The sequence below is a fragment of the Ambystoma mexicanum genome, chromosome 1q, assembly GCF_040938575.1.
Source record: "Ambystoma mexicanum isolate Mex_15411 chromosome 1q, UKY_AmexF1_1, whole genome shotgun sequence".
In the NCBI taxonomy this organism is placed as follows: domain Eukaryota; kingdom Metazoa; phylum Chordata; class Amphibia; order Caudata; family Ambystomatidae; genus Ambystoma; species Ambystoma mexicanum.
Window position 1 is genome coordinate 156,047,803 of NC_090922.1, and position 24,458 is coordinate 156,072,260.

Here is a 24,458-nt window from a genome sequence, read left to right on the forward strand (position 1 = left end):
GGAGGTGACCTATTGCATCATTCTGGCTAGCCAGGCCTCCTGCCCCTGCTCTGCCCATTCCCCTCTAATAAATAGTTTGGACAGAAGGTGCTGCCTAGCTATGTTAATGTCTATGGTGTTCATTATGAAGAGTGTTCTTCCTTTGTTTATTTGTCTATGCAAGTACAAAACTGTACCCTGCTCCTGCCTGGTTTAGGGTTTAGTTTACTTTATTTTTAAACACAGGCCTAATACCTAGGGTATACGTTTTGGGATGGCACTTTTACAGTATAACACAGTTTTCTAACCACTAAAAGTATCACTACTTTCCAAGGGTTAGCCTGCTGTTTTAGACTATCACGGTGGAAACTCTAAGCTCAAACCTGGACGAGCTCCCACTGTGTAACGGTTTTATGACACGGCACAATTCAGACAGGGACTTCTTCCACTGACAATGAATGTGGCGCACAACAAAAACACTCTATTTTGATTTCAACCCTGGGTTCTTTGTTTGAGTAGGTCCCCAACCCGTCTCACACACACCTTAACAAACACCCTGCATCACAATGGGCTAGGAACTAGGCCGTTGTGTAACAATATGATAGTTATTAATTTTTATGGTTCAATGGGCAATCAAGCATAATCAATCAATTGGGCAGCAGTCATCAATGGTGTGACAATACAAATCCACACATTTTCACAGTGCAGTTAATTCAAACTCCTAACCAAATGTACATAAATCTTTAATAGCAAACATAAGTAAAATATTTTTTTTAAATAACCGATAGCACTCACGATATGCACCCCCCCAGCAAAACTCCCCCAAACTTTAACTAACCCATCTCTTCGTGGATGGAAGGCAGTGGCAAGGGGTTCGAATGAAGAGAGAAAAATAAAATTTTGAATTTATCCCACCACCCCAAGATATGAAGCCAAAGAAGATAATGAAAACTTGTTTTAGGAGCAAAACAGCACAATCGAATTCAACTTGTTACTTGCACAGCAGTTTACAACTGCAATGGGATAGCTTGGGACAGAGATTCATGTTGCTACACTCGAGTGGTAAGGAAGCTTACAAACTACTAGCGGGGCACCAGGGCAACACAGGTAAGAAAATCGCGTTTGGGGAAAAAGAAATGCAAAAGAAAACACACACGCGCAAATGGGAATTTTGTTTCACACTGGATTGGTGCTGACAGCAGCCAAGTAAAGGACTTAGCTGTCAAAATTGAAAATCGGTTTTAAAGGACAAGGAACAGAGGCATATGCAGGTAAGATTCTTGAGGGAGGGGTTACTCTTAATAGTATTACAGTTTGGGGTTTTCTATGGGACAGATTTAATTGGAGTTCAAGGGTAAGGCACACAGAACACAGAAAATTCGGTTTTGGTTACACAAAGACTATTTCTGTTCAGACAATATTTTAATGGCTATACGTATTAAAGAAAGGCACTTGACATAAGGTGGTTGATTTCGAATGGGAACCAGTTCACTGTGAATCTCTATAAAGGGGAATTAATTGATTTGATTGCAAAATAATACTAAGGATTTAACAGGCTATGGAAGGATTATTCAAAGACATGCACTAACCTACACAAGCTAATGCAGAATTATGTATGGACAGGATGAACAGATTATACTGGCAATTTGGGATTTTGAATGGGATTTCAATGGAATTCAAGGGTCAAAAGAGCGGGATATGCAATTTGGGGACTGGGTGATGTGATACTTACAAGGTAATCGTGAGTTTTGGGTTCAGGACAGCCAGCAAAGCCTCTCGACAGTTAGCTAAAGGGATATGATCACTCTGGGTGACTGTCCAAGGGGTATGGTCACTGGTACAGCTGTGCCAATGGATCTGGTCACTGGGCTCTCCTGGATGGGATGCTGGACAGCTAGGCAAGGTATGGTCGCAGTGGACAGCTGGGTGCGAGGCTTGGCAGCTAGGCAGGGGATCTGGTCACTGGGCTCTACTGCATGGGATCATCTGCCTTCCCTCCTTTCTCCCTGGATTCTGGTGTATGTGCCTGGATCTGGATAGATGGATGTATCCCTGCTTCCCTGGATCTTGAAGTCGGGGTTTCAGTGGATTGTCTCTTGTGCTCCCTGTCTCCCCCTTCTATGGCCAAAATTACATCATTGGATTTACAAACTGGGGGAGGAGTACTCTGGACTTACCCCTCTGCTGGGATAGGGCAGTCTCCCAGGGTCCCCTACTTTCCCTGGGCTGATTGGTTCCGGGGAAATTAAATCATTTATGTGTCTGCATTTAGCCCCTTTCTTTGTCTCCCAAAGCTACTTTTTGCCAAAAATGAATTATAAAGCAAAACTTCATATCTGTACCAGCCACCGCCATAAGAATCAGATATGCGGATTCCATATGTTACAGGGAATTGGTCAATCGACCTTTGGCACAATTTCACCCTTGTTATGAAGTACATAATATTTAAAATTCTGCAAATGGCTACACATATTCCCAATAACATCTTACATCTTCCCACTTAATTACAGATTTGTGCCATTTATAATCCCCCCGAAAAGCTTCTTTCATGGCGGTTTCAGTTCATCAAGTGCTAGGAACATGAACTTATTCTCTTTTCCTTCTCCTAAAAATCCCATGGCAAACTGGCATAAATATAAAATTACTACTTATTCAGGGTGCTGGGAAAAATGTCTTAAAATATCAATGTTCTTTAATGTCAATGGGTTGGATTTGTCACATGGGTGGGCGGCGCTACAGCCCCCACATAAAACTGTCTCTGTCAGGCAAGGCTGGCAACAATTAACAACTCCTTAGAGGAATTAGGATTCACCCAAATGATCACAGGTCCTACCCACATCAAAGGCAGAACCCTTGATTGTATTGCCGAGCATAACTGCCAAACTACGGTCACCTCCATAATGCCCCAGTCCTGGTCTGACTTCCATTTGATTACGCTTTCCCTAGAGGCTTCACCTCACCTGCATATCGACAATATATCACCAGCTGTCCCCACCAGAAACAAAAGAAACATTACTCCTGAAAACCTCATCCCTCTGATTCTACCTACTCTAAACTCTATATCGGACCACATAGATCCTTTCACTATGGTAGATTTGTACAACAAAGTGATGTTATCATCCCTTGACTCCATAGCACCATTGAAAACTATAAAGTGCAAACCCCGCAAACATGCGAATACCTGGTTCTCTCCTCACCTGAAAGCTATTAGACAAGAGAAACGCTGATGTGAAAACATCTGGAGGCTAGATCCATCAGAGACTAACAAGAATAACTTGAGTAAATTAGCCTCCCTCCACAAAAAGGAAATCATCCTAGCCAATCAAACCTCCTACAACCTCTGAATTTCTCAAGCCAAGTCAAACGCCAAAGAGCTTTTCGCAATTCTGAAAGAGGTAGAATCCCCCATCCAAATCCCAGACTCCTGCCTCAAGGACAAAAGCTGGTGTACGGGCATACAAAATGCTCTGGCCAATAAAATTACAACCTTGCAGACTAAGATCAATAACAAAAAAGACTCTCTCCTCACTACTTCCAAACCTAGCAACACCAATGCGCCAGTGCCGTAAGCTATCTTGACTCCACCCCACACACCTATTCCCCACTTTAACTTTCACAAAGTATCTACCAAAGAGGTTGAAAAAGTAATCCTCACTTTCATACCTTCAAACTGCAATGGTGACTTATGCCCAGCACAACTCATGAAAGATGCAGCTTGTGAACTCTCCCCTTTTATCACCAAACTAATAAATGCATCCTTTAGATCAGGCATAATACCCAACAACCTGAAACAATCCTGGGTCCTCCCACTCCTCAAAAAACAAAATGTAGATCCTTCCATCCCAACCAATTACCGCCCCATCACCACAGTTCCATTCCTACTTAAAATCCTTGACAAAATAGCATACTTACAAATCCAACACCACCTCGAATATAACCACCTTCTAGGAGTCTGACAGTCAGGCTTCAGCCCCCAACATGGAACTGAGACTACGCTCACAGACCTTAAGGCACAAATAGATGAGATGAGAGACGAGGGTAAGACTGCAATACTTTTGCTCCTTGATCTCTCAGCAGCATTCGATCTGGTTGACCATAAGATCCTTTGCAACCACTTAGAGTCTGCAGCCCACTTCTCACAAGAGGCAATTGACTGGATTCAGTCCTTTCTCAATAACAGAACAATGCAAGTCTTTTCCCCTCTAGCAGATGCTGACCCTATGCCCATTACTTTTGGTGTGCCCCAGGGCTCCTGTGTTTATCCCACACTGTACAACATTTTCACAAAGCCCTTTTCGATGATCTTGATGGTCTGGGTATCACCTACACGAACTACGCTGATGATACTCAGATCCTCATCCTGCTGCCGGGGGATTATGACAAGGATTTGGCCTTTGTAAATAGAGTGTACCTCATCATCCAGGCATGGATGGCCTCACACGGTCTATGCCTGAATGATGACAAAACGGAACTCCTCTTTCTAGGGACTACATCCAATCTCAACAAACCAGGCCAGAGTTATTCATTGTTCGTAATCAATAATATCATCATTGCTGTGGTCAAGGAGGTTAAAACCCTTGGCTTTTATCTAGAATCCACACTAACTTTCAAAAAACAAGTGAATGCTATGGCCTCCACTACCTCCTACACCTGCAAACTAATCAGAGCAGCCAACCTTTCCTATCACCCAACAACTGTATTACTTTAGCTAGAGCACTGATCCTGTCCAAGCTGGACTATTGTAATGCTCTCTACCTAGGTAGCAATAAATACATTATGAACAAGATTCAAATCTTGCAAAATAATGCCTTAAGAGTAGCCTTAAATCTCCTGAATAAAGCCCACATCTCTGATACCAGAAGATCTGTTAACTGGCTTGCTACGAAAGACAAGATCTTCCTCAAATCTGTCTCCCTGACTCACAAATGTCTCCACCAATCTTCCCCTCAATACCTCACGGCGAGATTCACCAGACAAGTATCTTGCCGCCCATCTAGAAAGGCCAACTCCAACCTTCTACTAGTGCCAAGATTTAAACACACTATGACTGGGGGAGCAGCTTTCCTGTCAAAGCAGCACAACACTGGAACTCCCTCCCGCCCTCACTAAGGGAAGACCTTCCCTACTTGCAATTTAGATCTAATCTCATTCTTTGGATTAAGGAACATGACAACTAATCTATATATCACCGATCTCCCATGCTTCCATGTATACATTCGACCTTAGTAAGAAACTTGTAAATCCTGACTATATTATGTAAATATGAATTATTGCATTTTGTGTAATGTTGATGAAGTGTCCAGCACTGTAATCATAGCTGTACTCTATCTGCAATGCCTTATGTAACCTAAGTTATACAATCCTCTTGTTGCTCTTGCACCCTGCTACCTCTGGGTTAGGTGCGCATTACAAATAATAAAACAAACAAACAAACAAACAAACTTTTATGGTGCCCTTTGACATTTTGAGAGTTCCCCCTCCAGCCAGTATGCTGGAGGAAATCACACCTCTCGGTCATGCACCAGCCCTACTGGCCTCCTTTGTTCATTCCTGCAGGGCCACCATCCAGTCTTACACTTTTGGCCCTTTCATGTATCCGTGTGGCCGATTCATTACTGGATGCAACTTTTCCTAGTGTTGGAGGCAGGGCTTTGTCATTGAATTCAGTGCCTGGGCCAGCAAAACATCCATCTTCTTGTTGTCCTTTTTCATGTTGCTTAGTAGTGCGGTGAGGCATTTTGCCATTGCCCTTTTCTTTGAGGGGGTAAATGTTTTTTCTGGGGTGCTGGTTTCAATTGTATCAGCAATCCATTTGTGCAGTAGCTCCATTTTCCCGTCAAGGTCAGCCAGCTCTAGTTCTGTGGTTGAGGGTTTGGTAATCTCCAGTTGTTCAAATAGGTTGCTTGCTTTGATGATTTTCAAGTTTCTTTTTGTGTGGTTGTGATTCTTACTGGTTTCTGAGTCCTTTCCTAGTATTATGGGAACAAATATAATGTACATTTAGGTAGCCATGTCACTGCAAACCCCCACCCACGTATTCAATAATCTTTCTTTGAGAGCAAAAGCTGTTATTTAACATTTGACTTTGAAATGTCATTTTTCTTGGTTTAAAGCACAGAATCACATGTGTGCAGGCTTTTTCCTTTTCGCACAAATGCAGTTCTGATACCTTTGGGATTAGGCTTCAATTAATCTTTGGTAGGGCTTTTACACAGACTGTGAGTTCATGGACACAAAAGGGTACTACCAAGAATGTCTTTGATATTGGCATGGGGAAAGAGAGAGAGGAGCGCTATTTCTTTCCTTGACTGTCATTTGAGTGTGATTGTTTATTTCGAAAGGAAACACAAGCCGTGTGGAGTGAAAGCAGAATTATTTGCCCTTCAAGTATCTGATCAGCAAAACAATGCCGTTCTTGAGATGGATTGCCTTACGTCTTGGCAATCTGATGAATTAAAGCACACAGTGGTGTATTTCAATGGAATGCACACTTTGTAATGTTTAAAACGAAAGAGAGAACCAAATGCAATGCTGTCTGGAATGCAGTGTGCAACTTGGGTTCTTCATATGACAGAACAGCCATGTAGATCTGTTCTGAATGCAGGTCTATTTTCTTATGTTTTTAATGAAGTAAAGCAAATGCAGCCATTCTTTGGGTGGCAGTGTTTAAAGCTTGTCACCCATGTGCAAAGTAGACACAACACAGCCATTTGTAGGTGAAACTTTGAAATGCGGTGTTGAGGTGAAAGGAATTTTTGTTATGGGCCTTAAATGTACTCCACAAGAAATAGCTGTTAAGATAGCTCAGTGGGTTAAGTGCTCAGTCCTGGTATGTATGTGTGTTCTGCACGCCAGAGCTGTGAATCGTGGCAAGGTCTACTCAAGTGTATATGCCACTCATCATATTTCTCAGGAATTAATGGTCAACAGCATTCATGTTCAGCACTATATAAGAGTACAATGCTGTGGGGTCAGCCTCTTCCTCCTCCCGAAAATGAACCATGTATGGATCAAAACACATTGGGTTGTTATGGATTCCCTTTCAGTTTGATATGAATTTTTGGATTATAATTTGATTGATAGAAATTGCCTCTATAGACATGACAATATGATGAAAGTCTTCTGTGGTAAAAAGAAGAAATAAAGGGTTATTTGTTGCTTATTACAGTGTTTTTTTTTTTTCTCAGTTGGTTTTTCCTCTGACTTTATCCCATACCAGGAAAGGGGCATTAACTCACATTGGGTGGCAAATAATGGACATTTGAGGAATGACTTGGCATATGAAAGAAGCAACTCGATATACAAAGCTGTAACTTACATATTTTGACTGTAAAAAGACAAAGACATGAGATGACTGTATCCCTGAGGCTACATTAGCCACACTGTATTATGACAGTAACTGTGAATGTGGGGCTGTACTTGGCATAATATTTCTAGACCTGACACCTCTAGCAATAATTGGCATAATTTGTCAGTAAATGGCCATATGAAGCTATATTGGCATGTGTATGGCAGTGCCCCAGGCCTATATTGGTTCTACTTGATCTACTTCTGTCATAACATGACCTGCTACATGCATGTCAAAGTAGCAGCCTAGTGAGCATGAGCTTTGTATCTTAAAAAAAAGTGTTATGTCTGCTTTTGTGCCGGTTTGGTATTTTATTAAATGTAAGCCTTTTCATTTTTTTACACCCGTCATTCACTTCAGGCAATGACATTGGGATTAAATGTCACCTCATGTGATGTCACCAGAGCCACAGGTGATATGACATCACTTCATGTGTTGTCATTGGGTGTGTGATGTCACTTCCTCTACCTCAGGCATTGTGGAGAGTTGATGTCCCTGCTTCCAGCCCTGATACATCTGGCGATTTCATGTGCTCCTATGGAGAGGCTGGTTATTTACAGTAATGGAAAGCTCAGCAGTGGCAAGCAACGTAAGGAATCCCAGCATTACAGTAACTGACTTCATGGCATGAGTACTATGTGCATCACTCTAGCTTACACACACACACTTCCAGTGCCATAACAAATTTGGGTGTTTTGCATTTGTGGTGCATTTGAAAATGAGTCTTTTTTCCCCTCACTCTTGGAAAGACGATCTGGGTGTTTTTCATTTGTGGTGGGTTTGAAAGTTAGGCTTTTCTCCATCTCTCTAGGAAAGTCAACTCTGGGTGTTTTCCGCCTGTCTTGTGTTTGAAAATGAGTCTTTTTTCCCCCTCTCGAGGAAGTCGAATCTGGGTTATTCTGCAGTCTTTCTTTGTCACCGGCTCCCTCCTGCTGGTCCTCAAGCACGGCCTTGTGCACCCTTTCTTCAAAGTGTAAGTGAACCTGTTCTCCTGCACTTTTGCACCCTTCTCCTCCCTCTCTCCTATCTGTCCCCTTCCTCCACAACCTGCACTCCTCCTCTTTCCCCCTCTCCCATTATTTCTGTTACTGCACTTGCACACTCCAAATTGTCTCATGACCTAGTAGGAATGCTTTAGTTTGTCTTCTTCCCTGTTTATCCCTACCTTCACTCCTTCTCCTTCCCCTCTACCCTCTTTTCTGTTACTGCGCTTACACGCTCCAAATTGTCTCACACCCCAGTAGGAACGATGTTCTTTGTCTTTGCTGTGCCCCCCCAACCTTCACCTCGCCTCCTCCCAACTCTCCCTTCATTTCTGCTACCGCACTTGCACGATCCGAATGGTCTCACGAACTAGTAGGAACGCTTTTGGTGTCTACTTCCCTGTGCCCCTCCAACCTTCACCCGCTGCTTCCCCCGCTCCTCTGCGTTCTTATTACTGCACTTGAACGATCTGAATTGCCTCAAGACTAAGTAGGATCGTTATCTTTTTGTTTTTTTCTCCCCTCCTCCCCCTCCTTTGTCTTGATGCACCTTGAAACACCTTGTGCTGTATAGGATCATTATAAATACCCAATAAATAAAATGCAACGCACACCAAGTGTGATGGCGCAGAGCTACAGCAATATTACACCTTCCATTGTGCCCCGCAAAATCTTTGCTAATTTGGCCACAGTCACATATGTTCTGTAGTGTTAAAAAGCTAACATTATCGTCAGATTTCAAGAATATATACTTGTTTTCACAAATATAAGGCAGAAAGGGGGAGAGCAAACAGCCCTTATTGAGAAACCCTTTAGTTCAGGGAGTATTGGGCACTACTGACACCCGATCAGAACTTGCAACCTTCCCTTTCTCTGCTTTATTACTCGATTGCTTTCAACACCTATACGTATTATTGGATGTTGCCATCTGCTTGCTCTTCCTTATCACCTGCCCTTTCCTCTACTCTTCTTAGACAAGAGCTTTTATGTTTTATTCACAGTTCTCCTCCTATCTGCCTGCAATGTGTTGTTCTCATACTTGCCCTCCCTGCAAACCCGCATTTGAATGCCTGTCCTTACCACACAAAATACTCTTCAGAAGACATATCAAGATGTCCCATGTGAGGTCTGTGTTCACCTGTGTTCACCCACCCTCATCTAGTTATATGCACACACATACACAGACACACACATGTGCTCGCACTGTGCAAAACCCCACATAGTATGCAGATCCCCACACTCTGTGCATATGCTCACAGATTGCATATATTTCCACACACTGTACATAGCTCCAGAAGTGCCCATATGTCCACACACTTTCCATATGCCCACATACTAAACATATGCCCATATGCTGCACACATTGCCATAGGCTGAACATATAAACAAACCCTGTACACGCCCAAAAGCAACCTGCATATTCACTAACACATTGCACATGCACCCACATGCTCTATGCCCACCCTTCCCATCTTGACTATTGTTCTCATCGTCTCGTTGCTCTTCATACTTCACACCTGGCCCCTCTGTGTTCCATCTTAAACTCTGTTGTTCGCCCACCTCTGCTATCTTCTCACATGCTCTTTGACTACCAATCGTTGGTTATCATTTGAAGCTCACCTCCAGTTCCACTTTCTTTGTAGCATTATTGTGTGCAAGGGTTTGTACCTGGCTACCTTTGCTCCTGGACTCCCAGTTCCTTCTATCTGGTCCTAGGTACCCCTTGCACCCAATCTCGTTTTCGTTCTTTCAATCTTCCTGCCTCAACGTTTTGGAATGCTCAACAACTTCATATTTGTTCTATTCCTCTCTATTTCACACTTCTCTCAAAAACTTCTATCCGCTAAGTCGTAATCTGCCTTATTTTGGTTGTACCTTATGAAGCATCTGGTTTTGCATCATTTTAAAGGTGTATGTCTGCCGCTTTGGAGAAAGCACCTTATAAATAAAATTCATACAAATAAAAATAAATACAAATAGAGAGTGATCTGCCATCTTGGAATCGGGAGGTCCTGTAATGGAAATCATTTGATTCTGCCATGGCTCTCTCCACTCTGTATGTGAGGTAAAGTTTCCTCCCGAGCCTCTGTCTACAAGTGTTTCTGTCTCTGGCAGCTTTCCCTGTACTTGCCCATATGGGGTTAGCTGGAGCTCTCGCTCTTTTCTGGACTGAATTCATGACCTGGGCAGAAATCATTAACCAGATTCATGTGGGGAGACAGTTCCCATCTAAGCCCCTCTCAAGTGTGTAATCCTAGGGGGTCTTTGATGTGCCACTCCTGGCGTTGACCTTGTAGAGAAGGCGACCTTCCTTAATCCTTAGAGTCCTTATCAACCCCAATTTCCCAGTCTCAGAGATGGCGTGCCATCAGGTGTGTGTATCTGGACATGTGATGGTAATGCCTGGAAATTGCTTCTTCAGTAGCTTTGCAAAAGCAAAAGATTGGTGATTGGTGCACCTTCCTCCAGGGAGCCTGCTCCTCCTTTTAACCCCAGAAGGTACGAGTTAGTTTGCAAGTTACTAAGGATAAGCAGATATCCTTCTCATGGCACGTGGAACATGCTCTTTGCCATCCCTGAGAGTCTGAATAAATCATGTCAATCGACAAGAAAACAATGTGAGGGGTTGTGATTATGATTGTTGGTATGCAGAACATCTGCCCATGCCGTGCTTTAATGTCCCTCTCCATCCTGCTGAGGATGGCTCCCCTCCCTCACTTTGTTCAACCTCAGAGCCATTTACCGTGTTTGGCCGATCCCTCTGAATGGACTTGAAAGGGACAGTGCAGAATGCATCATTAGACTTCATTTGTGTAGCAATCAATTGAATACCAAAGATTACATTACAACGCTTATCAGAAGGAATGATCAGTAGAATAATTAATTAAAAAGTAATTTCGGTCCAGTTCCAGATATTGTTTTAGATCTGTAGGGTGGGGCACATCTGAGGCATTTTGTTCTGTTCTGGCGGGAACATGTGCAGTATTGTTTCATGTTCTGGAGGCTAGGTTTGCAATATTTTCTTCAGTGCTTGTGTCCCCTGCCTTGTGCATTGTGCCCTACTCATGTAAATCACCCTGGCATAATTCATCTGATTCTACAGGTCTCACTGCGATTATTGAGGATGTCACACATGGAGTAGTGTGTCCATATCAGGAGGTTGTAACTGGTGTCTTGTACCGAGCAGAGTTTGGACAATGCAACTGGTATTTAAGCACCAAAAGTGCACGAAGGCGCAACACCAGAATCACGAATAAGGAGCAACTGTGGCATAATTGAGTCACATCATCGAAGCAGCATAGAGATGAGTCCCCACTAGGGGCATAGTGGAACATGATTTAGTTAAACATAGATAGTACTGGCAAACCATTAATTTATGATCATCACCTTGACATATGATGGATGAGCCTGGGCATAGAATGTCAACAAACAGAATAATATTTTTTTCTGGCACAGAAATTCTGAAACAATATTCACTGGCTCTTGAAATGTGATTGTCATTGTGTCTCATCAAACAGTATTTATTGTATTTATTAAACACTGTCAAATTTCGTTTAAATACACACACAAATTACACAACTTAACAGTACATCACTAAGATTTGCTTAAAATCCATCACTTTACACATAAAACTACACTCCACCAAAGGTTTTCTAAAAATCATCAATGTACACAATTCATAATTAAACCATATCAGCAATTATCCCTTAAAATGATTACTCTTAATGAGTAGTTAATTCTAGACCTAATAAAAATGGGTATACACTTTTTCGCCAGTCTCAGGTGGACAGACTTTGGACATATAGCCACATATCTTCCTCTGATAAAGTGCCACATTTTAACCAACACGTTCTAAAACACAAATTCCTTCTTTCTCTCAGACTTGGACAAGCCACCACCAAATGTTATGGTGATTCATCTTCCCCTCCACAATATATACACATTTCATCAATCACTGATTCTTTTTTCCATTGAAAAGGATTTTCTTGTGTTAATAAGAGATTCAGTCTAAATAGAAGCAAGACATTGCAGTCATTTGTTGAAAGCAATTTACATAAGAATGGAGCACAGGTATTTCACTTTTTATATACCATTCCAAAATCCATAGTTTTCTTGTACTTAGGGAGGCTATCATATGTGGCACATCAGTCTGCCCTCCAAAGCCGTTTCTTATATGCAAAGTCTATGAAACACACCTTGACTGCGCCACCAAAATCTGTTTGATTCCAGAAAAGATTTCCCTTTGTCACTGTGATTGTAGTAAAAAGAAATGTATTCATTCATTACCCCATTGGTTTACACGTGTTTCGGCCTCTCAAGGGCCTTGGTCAAAACAGAAAGTTTTCTGGGCAAGTTAAATCATAATAATACTTTAAAGATAGTAATACACATGAAATTAACGTATAAATTATATTCACAATGAGATAGAAATGTGTGAAAAGGAGAATTTAATTGTCCATTATTCTAATCAGATGTACTCCTTTATGTACCAAAACCTAAATCCTGTGTAGTGAGGTAAAATAGGTTGTACCTCAAGTTTCAACACAATTATGTTAATGTTCACACTATTTAGGACAAATGGCCCCTTAACACGCTACATCTGGTACAGTTTAATTATGCAAAATCCTCTTATGTTTCCCGATGTTATGAATAATAAAAACTGCTTCCTAATTTGAGTTCTGTTAAGTCACGGGTTAATTCCTGTAAAGTGAAAACATAGTACTAAAAAATCTGTAGTCTAAAGTGCTTACAGATTTAATTATTGTATGGTTATAGAGAATGCTAAATCCAGCCAGTCTAAAACATAAACGTCCGTTCAGGTAATGTAAAATTACTTGTTGGCACTGACGACTGTTGTATTTAAGTTTGGATTTACTGATTGAGTCAAGCTTGTCCGTACAGATGCTTAATCTGTTACGGAGACGCAGATATATAAAAACGAGAGTCAAGGTAGACCCGCGCAAGCCTCTGCACGCCTCTTAGCATTGTTTCAAGTGCACGTTCTTAAAAACCAGTTGCGGACATATATAAACGTCCCCTGGCCCCCTCTTACCTGTTCTTGGATACAGGCATGTTTCCTCGCTTCAAAGTATTGTTATGAGTTAACTTTCCCAGAAAACTTTCTGTTTAGACAAAGGCCCTTGAGAGGCCGAAACACGTGTAAACCAATGGGGCAATGAATTCATAAATTTCTTTTGACTACAATCACAGTGACAAAGGGAAATCTTTTCTGGAGTCAAATAGATTTCGGTGGCGCAGTCACGGTGTGGTTCATAGACTTTGCAAGAAACCAAGGAGGGGGAGAACTGGTCCCTCCTAGAACTACCAGACCAATGCAACACCACACAAAAATGTGGTACATTGAGGTCACCGGCATAAGAAGTTGTACTCAGAACCAACCCCCAAATAAACTACGGTACTCGTTTCTCATATGCATGTTGATTGTACAACATCTCTTCATATTTCAAACTATACCTATCGAGCCATAATCTACAGTTTGTCATATGCCAATCTATGCTGTCAAATCCCTCAATTTTTAGCAATACATATAAATAGCAATGAGGAGGAACTTTTAATTTATTGCATAGCAGTATTTTTTCCACAAAATACGTGTATCAGGTAATAATATCCCTATGTATATATATATGGTCGCCATATATAATGTCACCGGGAAAAGATGTGGCAACATTATATAGGTGACCATATTTATAGAGACAGGGGGAGCGGGGGCTGCGAGGGTGTCCCCTGCTCCCCTTGAAGAAAAAAAAAGGTTTGGTGGGTTGCAGGGGTGTCCCCCACATGTTCCATGTAACAATGTTCTTTCAAAAAACAGCAATTATTTTGCAAGCGTTATTTTTGAGGGGACATTATTACATGGAACCAAAATTCGGGCATTTATTGATACAAGGCCTAACACAAATCTCACTGTGGCCATAGGGACTGCCATTGGTAAGCCAAGAACAGATTTCCAAATCAAACCTTCCTTATTAATTGTACTTTTGAGTAAGTTTGTATCTGAATCTGATGTTTGAGACACCTTGATTATGAATTGATGAATTTTGTAATTGTAAGATTTTAGGAAATATATGTGTAAAGTTTTTAAGTAAACCACATTAATTATAAATAAAAAAATAAAATGAAAATAAAATCAAACCTTCTATCACCATAAAGTCAAAACTTTCCAGCAAGTGGTAAACCTCCAACCCATGAATCAGAGATGGTACCACCTTTGCCTCATAACATTTCTGAGCCGGGAGAAGTGAACATTTCCTGAATTTGCTGTGGAAATGCTTCATTTGAATCGCTCGATTTTTGGCTTTCTCATTCAAATGATTCACTAGACTGCTCTTACTGGGTTGTGCAGTTATAAAGAGACCCACGTATCTAAATTCAGCAACAACCTAAATCCTTTGGCCCTTTGCAAAGGAGACAACTTTAGTCTTTATTGTATTAATTCTCAGATCATTCCACTTGCAAAATGCCTGGAAGGCATTTAGTAATCTCAGCAGCCCTATTCTTGTGCGATCCAAAAGGACAATGTTGTCTGCTTATGAGATCCATGAGGTCTTGAGCCCATTTATAATAGGGGCGATACAAAATGATCTTTAATTTCCCCCCCGAAGTCCTCTAAATAGATGTTAAATAGAGTGGGGGCTAATATACAGATTTGACGTAGACCGCAACTAGTAGACATGTTAGTCATACAGTCACCCTTCATTTTCATACAAACTCTCATTGTGGTGTCTCTACGTAGGTGTATTAGAATTGCCAGAAGTCCAGTGGGCAAGCACCTATCCCTCAACTTTGTCCATAGCAGTCCTCTGATGACAAGATCAAACACCAGTGACAAATCGATCATGGCCGCATGGATATTATCATCTTTTTGCTTCCAGGCTAACTTCTGGACCTTATTGTTAAGATAGCAAGCAGAAATTATGCCAACCCGGCCCGAAAACCCATCTGGCATGGGACTCAATATCTCATTGTTCTCTGCCCACATATTAAGTTCCTTCCATATGTGGTTGGCAAAGATCTTTGAGTCCACATCCAGCAGGGCTATCAGGCGCTAATTTAGCGGATCTACTGTGCTGCCTTTTTTAAAAATCATCACTATGTTCGATTGCTTCCTACTTGATGGTCTCTGTTCGAGCTGTACAATTTCTTGAAAGAGCTTGAACAATACACCTCACCACAATTTAGGGTCTTCTTTCAAGACCAAATTGCAGAGTTTATTCAGAACCGGTGCTCTTGAGTTATTGCTCTTCCTTATACTTTCCTCAATGCTGCCTCTAGAAAAGAGCAGTTCCCATTTAGAATAACACCCTACAACTGCTGAGTTCCTATCCTTGAGCTTGCTTCCATACAACTGCGAATAATGATTTATCCAAATTGACTCTTCAATTGGATTTTCCTGCACCAGAGACTGGAATTGTCTCAGTTGTAAACTAACTTCCAGTAATTATGAACTTTTTTTACTTATACAGGTCAACATATTTTCTCCAGCCACTTGGTATTGCACCAAGCGTAACATCTTTATTCTATTCTTGTGGCTATGTTTCACCATTTGTATCACCTCCAACTGCTACCTACTATCGTTAATGTTTTTCTTTGCCCATCTGAGGCTTTGCCTCATGTGCCTTATAGAGTCCTGAATCTCTCTACTAAAGACCCTCTTCCTCAAAGGAGTCCTTTTTTTACCACTGGCCACAAGATTAACATGTTCCCTAATAAAGAGTGGGAAAACCCATGGATTGCAATGCGTGCCGAAACTTGCGTTAGTCTAGGCTGCTACCGGATTGCTTAGATGCCCATTAAATTCTCTCATTTGTTTTGGCAGCCATTTCAAGGTATTTTTCCCCCTATTTACAGACAAGGTTCCCATGGTGCACCTATTCTTTATATCGACATCACCCTCAAAGGAAGTGCATAACCATTGATGGTGCCCATCCTCATTCTCAACATTTTCCAAACTAAGTGCCACAGCTTCTATGAAAATAAAGTAGTCGATGTAGGAGTACTTTGCCACATTATGCCATGTGGCCCAGTTCTTCTCATGTTTTAAGTCTTTGTTATACAAGACAGACAAACTCTATTCTTCAAATAATGGAGCCCATTTCAAACCCTGCATGGATTGCCCCTTTCTATACTGCGGGAGCTCCTCACCATAAGGGCCTTCGTGGTCTGTCCAGGATCTACAATCCACGTTAAAATTCCCAAGCAGTACGATTTCCCCTGATTTCTCCACATACCAGATGTACAAAAAAACCTCAGTATGAGCCAGCAGTATCTCTACATTATTGTCTAAATAATTACAGTAGATGTTTACCAATAGCACTTTTTTTCCCTTTCCCTCCCAACCAAACACAACTTCCACTACCAGCATTCCCACCAACGTGCTATCCTACACCAAAGCCTGCACGAATTTGGAAGTGCGCACCATAGTCCAAAGCCCCCCATTTGGCCTACCACTCATACCCTTTACCGCATTTTGTTCAAAGGTGTGCAAACCATCCAAGACCACCTCCTAACAAAGAAAGGTATCCTGCGGGCATATCAAATCATGTTTACTTAGTACAAATCCAATCGTTTTGTCCTCTAAAATATGGTTGAACCCTTGCATGTTCCAACTGCAGATGCTAAAAGCCAGTCTGCTTACATCCCCTACTCATCTCGAAAGCGGTCAGATGGCCAACTAGCCACGACCAATCCTCTGTGTCCTTTTGCATGTTTTACCAGTCTCCTGCAATTCTATGATTGTCGGATTCCACAGTGCAGGAGACAGGAACGTTAAAGGAAATATCGTGGTCATTCTTCAAAGAATGCTTAGCGTAAAAGTCAAAACCACCTAGTCTCGGTTCATCAATTGAGGACAACAGCAGCTCCCTAAACAAAGTGCATGTTTATTATAGCAAAACTAGGTTATTCTCATAGATAAAATCCACACATGCAATATTGCTTGAGTTCAATTAGCCCAACTTGCATATGTCTTGAAAAATCACTAGTATCATCCTTTGGTTTAGACAGATTTTGTCCTCAATTGGAAACATTAATTCTAAAACATAACAAGTCTGCTCATTTCCCTGAAGGTTTTCCCTCTCCTCTAGTTTCTGTGAGGCACCCAGAGTTCATACAATCTGGCTGTATGTATTCTTTTGTCGATTACTTTGCTGAGGAGGTATGTCACCGACCAGTAGAACAGCCTTACCTACCAGCCCCTTTGTTTGGCGTTCATGCCATCTGCCCTCAAAATTCTTATCACCCATTTCTGTTTGTATTGTTCCTCTATCCTGGCCTAGATCTGCTTGATGGACCTGCGTGACTTTCACCATCATAAAGTTTGGGGGGTGTATTCCCACCCTCTGTGCTGTTCCTTCCTGGTCTACTCTATTAGTACTCTCCACATATTGGGTGGCCATATGATTGGCTGCACCTCCCTACTGCCACCGCTGATCTCAAAAGAGCTGAATCTGCCGTCCTAATTTGTCAATGTCACCTCCACCAAACTTTCATTATCATTTTTTTCTGTAAGTTCTCGGGTCATTCCTTTTTCCATTTTTTTGTTTTTAGGAATAGTGGAGCCACAGTTTTGATCTTGCTTTCTTGTGTGTCAGTCCTTTTTACAGCACCTCCCTCTCTGCTTCCCATTTCAACATTATTAACAATTCTATTCAGCGAACCTTGATGCTTCTTTTTCACTTTTTTAATTTTCGTTTACTTTTGTCATTGCAGTGGTGGATTCACTTTTATGTTCTTTCTTCCCCCTTTGTTGGAGAAGGTCACCCCCCCTGCAAAACCTATGGGATGGACCTCCCTCGGGATATCCATTCCCTGCAAGCCCAGGGCCTGTCTATTAAATCCCTGTGCAACTTCACATGCAAAAATATCCTCCGGCTCTGCATTTATAATCAAACCTAATCTGGAAAATGTGCCCATAAAGGACAGCAACTGAGGATTGTCATTGAAGACACTCACCTCCATTTAAAAAGATTCTGCTTCTTGCTGGGGTAGCTTTTGTTGATTGCCCCCATGGACGGCGGTGACACTGCCCCCACACCTGGGCTAATTTCCTGAACTTTGGTTGAGGGTTCTCTTAACACAGTTACGTGACTAAAATGGACAATGAATTCATATCTTTGCGAGTTCAATAGACTTTTAATATTCTCCTGATTGTTGTTCTTCTCCAGGCATAGTCATTTCCCCTGGAAATCAACCAACATAGCCGCCTGCTTTTTTTACATCTTCCTTAAATTGGTCCTGTTTTTTTGTGATATCGCGCTCGATTGATTTACCTGCTATAAGTGATAGATTGCTTCTTTGGAGTTCCATCAGTGTGAGTGCTTATCCCGTCTCTCCCCGTCTGAGTAACTCAAAGACCTTTACTAATGAGTTCATGACAAAGTTCAGAGCCACAAGTGTCTAATGATTAATTTGATTGGATACCTGTGCTTCCGCCTCCTCTGCCCGACACTCTCTTGCAACTATTGTCTCTGGCTCTACTGCACTTTCACCTCCGTTTGTTGAAATAAAAAAGAGGTCTGGAGAAGCTGATAAATATTCCTGCTCCGGCAGATCTTCAAATCTCTTTCGGGCATTCAAACCATTCAGGGCTTATCCTCTTCCTCCGTAGTTACCGTCAGTCTCTCCTCAAATACAATCACACTCTAATCGTTAGCAGTGGTGTTATCCCCCTCACTAGCACTTCTCCCCCCAATAAAATAATCTGTAATGCTCTTCTTTATATTGGTAGAAGTAAGGGTGAAGTACAGGCCTGGTCTTTTCAGGACAGAGGAAGTGATGGGGGAAACATCAACTATAGAATCATGCTGTTGGTTTATCATGGATATGTGTGATGTCAATTCCTCCCCAGCAGTAGTCCTGTGGCATCTAGTCAAAACACAAAGCAAATCCACCTCTGAGAGTGGTAATATGTGTCTAACCATTTCTATTAGCTCACAACCGTTGCTCCTGAAATGGTACATACGTTATATCACAAAACAGTAAAAACAAATCTCACCAGCGTACCACTTGTTAGTCATGTCGACTCACAGATGTCAAGCTGGGCAAGAAAGCACCAACTTGTTTCCAGTACAGGGCATCCCCAGCACCCAGTTCCCCAGGCTGCCTTGACTGCCCCGCACTCTCTTGTACCCTGTTGCAAAATCCTGGGTATCTCTCTACAAGCATGAGAGGCGACAAAACTACTGCCAATGACAAATATTGCAGTCAAATTATCCTTGCATGCAAATTTTACAGCTACTCAAATCCGTGTCTGGTTGATTGCTACAAGCACTTCATTGTTATTGAGATGGTTGTGAAAAAACGAAATAACACCAAGCCAGGTGAGCATTATGTGCTCAATGATTCAAGCCTATAACCATTTCATCTCATACATACTAGATAAATGAAGGATATGTGGCTATTTTTATGTTCCTAAAATGCTCTTTGGTTTTATGCAAAGCAGCCAACAACCCTCATTGGTGTGATCTGTCATTCTCATAGGGGTATTTCAAACAAGTTCAATATAAGTGCAAAAGTCTGAGCATCTTGGAATGCGTGTTGGAATGCGGAACATGCATATTCCCCATTCCAACACGCAATTTCATGTCAGGAAAATTCACCCACAAACCTCGGTTTGCATGAGGGCGTGTTTTGGCCTTCTGGCACAACTCGAATTTCTTTGCACCTCTGGTTACTTTGCAGTTAGAATATATGAATATGTGGAACGTGCAAAAAAAATGTTCGTGCAAGTAGGCGCACATTTTTTTATAAGCCAAGTACTTAGAATTTGAAATTCTTCTATAAATCAGACCCTGTATTTCTCCAAATACAAGGCTGTTCCCCATCTCATGGTATTCCTCTGTTACTGCTGCTCTCATTCTACTCCTAACCTTAAAAAATACAATATGTACCCTTCTCGATTCAAAACATCTTTTTTCTCTGATTCCACATCTGTCAGTAATGGCGGGGTGGCACCATTGGCATTGCGGGAGGGGGGCCTAAATATTTTTTTTAAAAAGACCAAACTCCTCGGCACCTTCCTGCCTAAGTACTGTGTTTCTTTGAACATTCTGACCTCCGAGTCAGCATAGTGCTTGCCAACAATTTAGAATGGCTGCTAGGCAACCAAGACCTCGCTCTGTGCACGGACCCAACTAGTTCTGGAGAAACAGAAAGCAGAGAACATGCAGCTGAAGTCGCGTGCCCGGACCATGAGTTTATCGAAGCAGCACCAAGGGAACTGAGGTAAATTAAAACAAAAAAAAGTGTGTGCATATGTGTGCGTGTATATTTGAACGTGTTTTCGGTGTGTTCAAAGGCTTGCAGTGTGTGTCCGTGTACATATGCAGTGGTGGAAATGGAACAAATTTAAAGTGGGTTCACATAAGGGCCGAGGAGGTTCCGAGGAGGCAGAGTTCAGAGGGAGGGAGCTGGAAGTTAAATGTTCAAAACAATAGTTTAAAAATTGTGTCATTTCTTTCATACTGATTCTTTCCAATAACTATGCTGGGCACAAATACAAGGTGCTCACCTTTAAAACCCAGCAATCCATAGTGCAACATTCCCTGGAAAACACAATATCCAAATATGAGACATGTACTCTGGTGACAATTTTGTGTGGTCTTTTGGGTAAGCATCAACACTGGTAATGTGCAACCTGAGTGAAATCCTGGTAGCCAAAAACTTGAAGCAAGATCACTAGCCTCAAAAACACGCACAGGGTGTTGTGTCTGCCCCCTGAAAAAAGCGACACTGTCCACCCACATGTTTCCTTTTCTTGTGCCCTGAAATCAGCATGGGGCCACAATGAGGGCAAATAACTGCTCCAGTCTCCAGGATTGTAAACTCTCTTGCCACATGAGATCCTGGGCATATATTCACGACTCCCTTGCACTCTCATCTCCCCTCCTCACCCCGCTATTTGGCTTTCAACTTTCAACAATGCTCTGCTTTATGAGATGCCCTGAAAAGTACAAACACCAGAATGAGGCACGCACACAAATATATTTAAGGATTTATATATTTGTGTGCATACCTTACCATGGTTTGTGTACTTTTCAAGCCAATCTTTTTTAAACTTAAGACATTTAGTAGGCAAAACGTGTACAATTGTGACATTCCCCCCATCATGACTGAGAGACTACAAATACCAGAATCCTTGTTGGCATATTTCAGTGAGGCCCCAGCTTCACGTGTGCTCCCTCTATGAAACTAGGGCTGGGTAATGGAATCTGCGCAGTGAGCAGATTAGATCACAGAGTCGCCAGGCCGGGAATGAGGCAGGCCGGCTCCTGAGATTGATTGGCCAGCCTGTATATATGTTTGTGCGAGTGTCCTGCGTATATGCGTATGTTTATGTTTGAATGTTCTTCAGTGTGTTACAAGGCTTGTATTGTATGTTGGTGTGCGTTTGTGGGTGTGCAAACAATGGTTCCATGACCCTTGGAGTGATAGGGCTTTAGCCGCCCCCTCGGGACCTCCATTTTGGGTTATGTTGACTTGACCTGGCTGACCTGGGGAGGTGTGGCGGACACAGACAATACACAGTGCCTGTGCTGTTAACAAAGGCCCAGCAATTACTCATGTAAAGCAGTTCATTGTTCACCGCTGCATTCTGTGCATACGTTTTTAGGTCATTAAAATCGTGATGTGGGGTTAATACTTGTATGCCAGCGGAGTGATTTCAAGGGTGTGGGGGAGTGAGGAGGGACAAGAGACATCTCATTCTCATAGCAGTTCTTAAGTGTGTGGTTTCAACCTGAAGGGGAGAGTTAACTGCGTGCAACATTGAAGCAGCACCAGAATAGTCTTGTTAGAATGTGTAAAGAAGTTAGATGACTCCACACAAAAATAAATAATTTCACCTCTCCCTCACAATCGCTGAAGTTAGCCTTTCTCCTAACATTTGAAGGGTTAACATCCTCAGCCCCCTAAACTTTAGCTTAGATGCACCCCTGTGTGCCGGTATATATGCTTGTGTGAGTGTCCATCACCAGTGAAAGCTCTTGGTAGAGCCCCACTATTGATGGGGTTGAAACGGATTATGACCCTTGTTTTATTAAAGTGCACATCCCAGGTTGACTTTAGTGCTGTTTTAGATTCTGCTTTTTCAGTTTAGACCAATGTTCAACGGCAACACCTTTGTTTTCTTTAAAATAAATTTTCTGTTTGAACACTCCTCAGTAGATGAATGTCTCCTGGAGTTTTCAGTATAAACCACGTCCAACCCTGCAAAGTCGTTTCCTTTCAAGAAATGCTGCCCTTCTGCATAACATCACATGCTATTCAATGCATGGCCGGGCTTCTGATAGCCACTCATGCAAAACTCAATCGTTTAGTTCCAGGCAGGAACAACTTCTGCAGTGACCCAAGGGTAAAATATAAATTGGCGAATTAAACATTGGCACTATGATTATGACTGGTTAAAGATCTGAGAGGAAAAGAGAAGGCAAGGCCTTAAGTGTCCTCCTGTTGGCAATCTTCATTAAAGATCATATCTTCTGGTCATGGGTAGCAACTGTTCAGTTTCGCTATAGGGACAGACCAAATTTGGATTTTTGCGACAGGGCGTAAATTCCCACACCAAGAATCGAGTGAGTTGTATCCATACCAAGGGCCAAACTACACATTTTACAGCACTTTTAGCAACAGGAATTGGAAAAAAGCCAAAGCATTTACAGGCGGGTCTCACCATCTAACATCTCAGCAACAGTTGCCTAACCTGCTGAGCAGCCTTGCAGCATTCTATATTAGGATTCCCTTCTTCTGCCATGTCCAACAAGAGCGTTGCCCTGCCCTCCCAACCCGTCCCCCACCCCAATCAAAGCTGAGGTGACAATGAGGCGGACTTCCAACTTTGAGTTGAGCAGTAATTGTAATTTTCCATAATGCATGCTAAAACCTCACAAAGCCTGAGCCCAACAAGAGAGGAGCCAGAAGCCCTGCCAGCCACTGGTGGCTCAGAAGAGCAGGACACTGAATCCAGTTTCTTTTCCAGTTGGTTATACAATCTACAAGGGGGCAAAATGACACTCATGCCCCTGTTGTTTAAGCAGAGTGAGGGCAAGTGCCCTCCTGTACTGAGCACCTATGCCTCCAATCATTCTGTAATACCACAGAGTTGTTGAATGTTCAGTTGAAATCACATATTAGCCGATGTAAATAATGCCTGGTACTGTCTACACCACTGGAGGTCAAGATGTTTAATTCATGCCGGGATACTTTTGCCTCAGTAGCCAAAGGCTGACCATGATGCAGTAACGTTTGTGTGTGGTCGCTCGGGCCTGTAACTATGGGCCCCGGGGCATTACCTGAAGTGGTAATGTCCCCCTTCTCAGGGCATATTGTTTATTAGTAACCCGGCGAGAGACAATCAGAAGGCAAGAGCCATTCTGATTGGCTCTCGCCAGGTCCCTACCCGGCCGGGAATCCCTTCATCGGGATTCCACTGCCTTTATTCCCGGCAGGGGGCGTGGCAGCCCCTCAGCCAATGAGGAGGCTCGAAGCGGGGCCATCCCCGCTCCGAGCCTCCCTGCGGCTGAGAGGCTGCCTTCACCCCCCGCGGGGGACCCGGGTAAGGCATTTTATTTTTTCTAAATTCCCTCCCCTCCCCTCCCCCCCACCACTTACCTTCTTGTTCCTGCGTCCCCGGCAGTGGACGAGGAAAGCCTACAACCGTGTGGAGACTCAGAGCGGGGCCATCCCCGCTCCGCACCTCCACACGGCTGGAGGCTTCCCTCGTCCCCCGCCGGGGACACAGGTACGCTTTTTTTTTCTTTTTTTGTCCCCCATCCCACTCCCGCCCTCCAAACCCCACTTACCTTATTTTTTATCCTTTTTCGGGAGCGGACGCGCTGGGAACAATTGTGTTCCCAGCGCGTCCGCTCCCGATGCCCGCCATGGAAAGGGAAAACGGACTCCGTTTTCCCTTACCATGGCGCAGGCCATTTTCTTGGTCGTTTTTTTTTTCTCCTGAAACGCTGCAGCGCCGAAATGCTGCAGCGTTTCAGGACAAAAAAAAAAGCTTTTAGTGCCCCGGTCACGCAATTTTTGCGGGCCGGGGTACTAATAGCAATAGAACCCTCGCGTCGGGGGCATTACCGTCTCAGGTAATGCCCCGGGGCCTTCGGTAAGGCCCTCGCTTCGCTCGG

At 42.7% G+C, this 24,458-nt stretch overlaps 1 protein-coding gene across 1 annotated transcript in view; it reads left to right on the forward strand.

Annotated features, from left to right (window-relative positions):
* Positions 1-24,458, forward strand: part of LOC138525993 (galactoside alpha-(1,2)-fucosyltransferase 2-like) — a 132,640-nt gene that overhangs the window by 104,664 nt on the left and 3,518 nt on the right. The window lies entirely within an intron of this gene.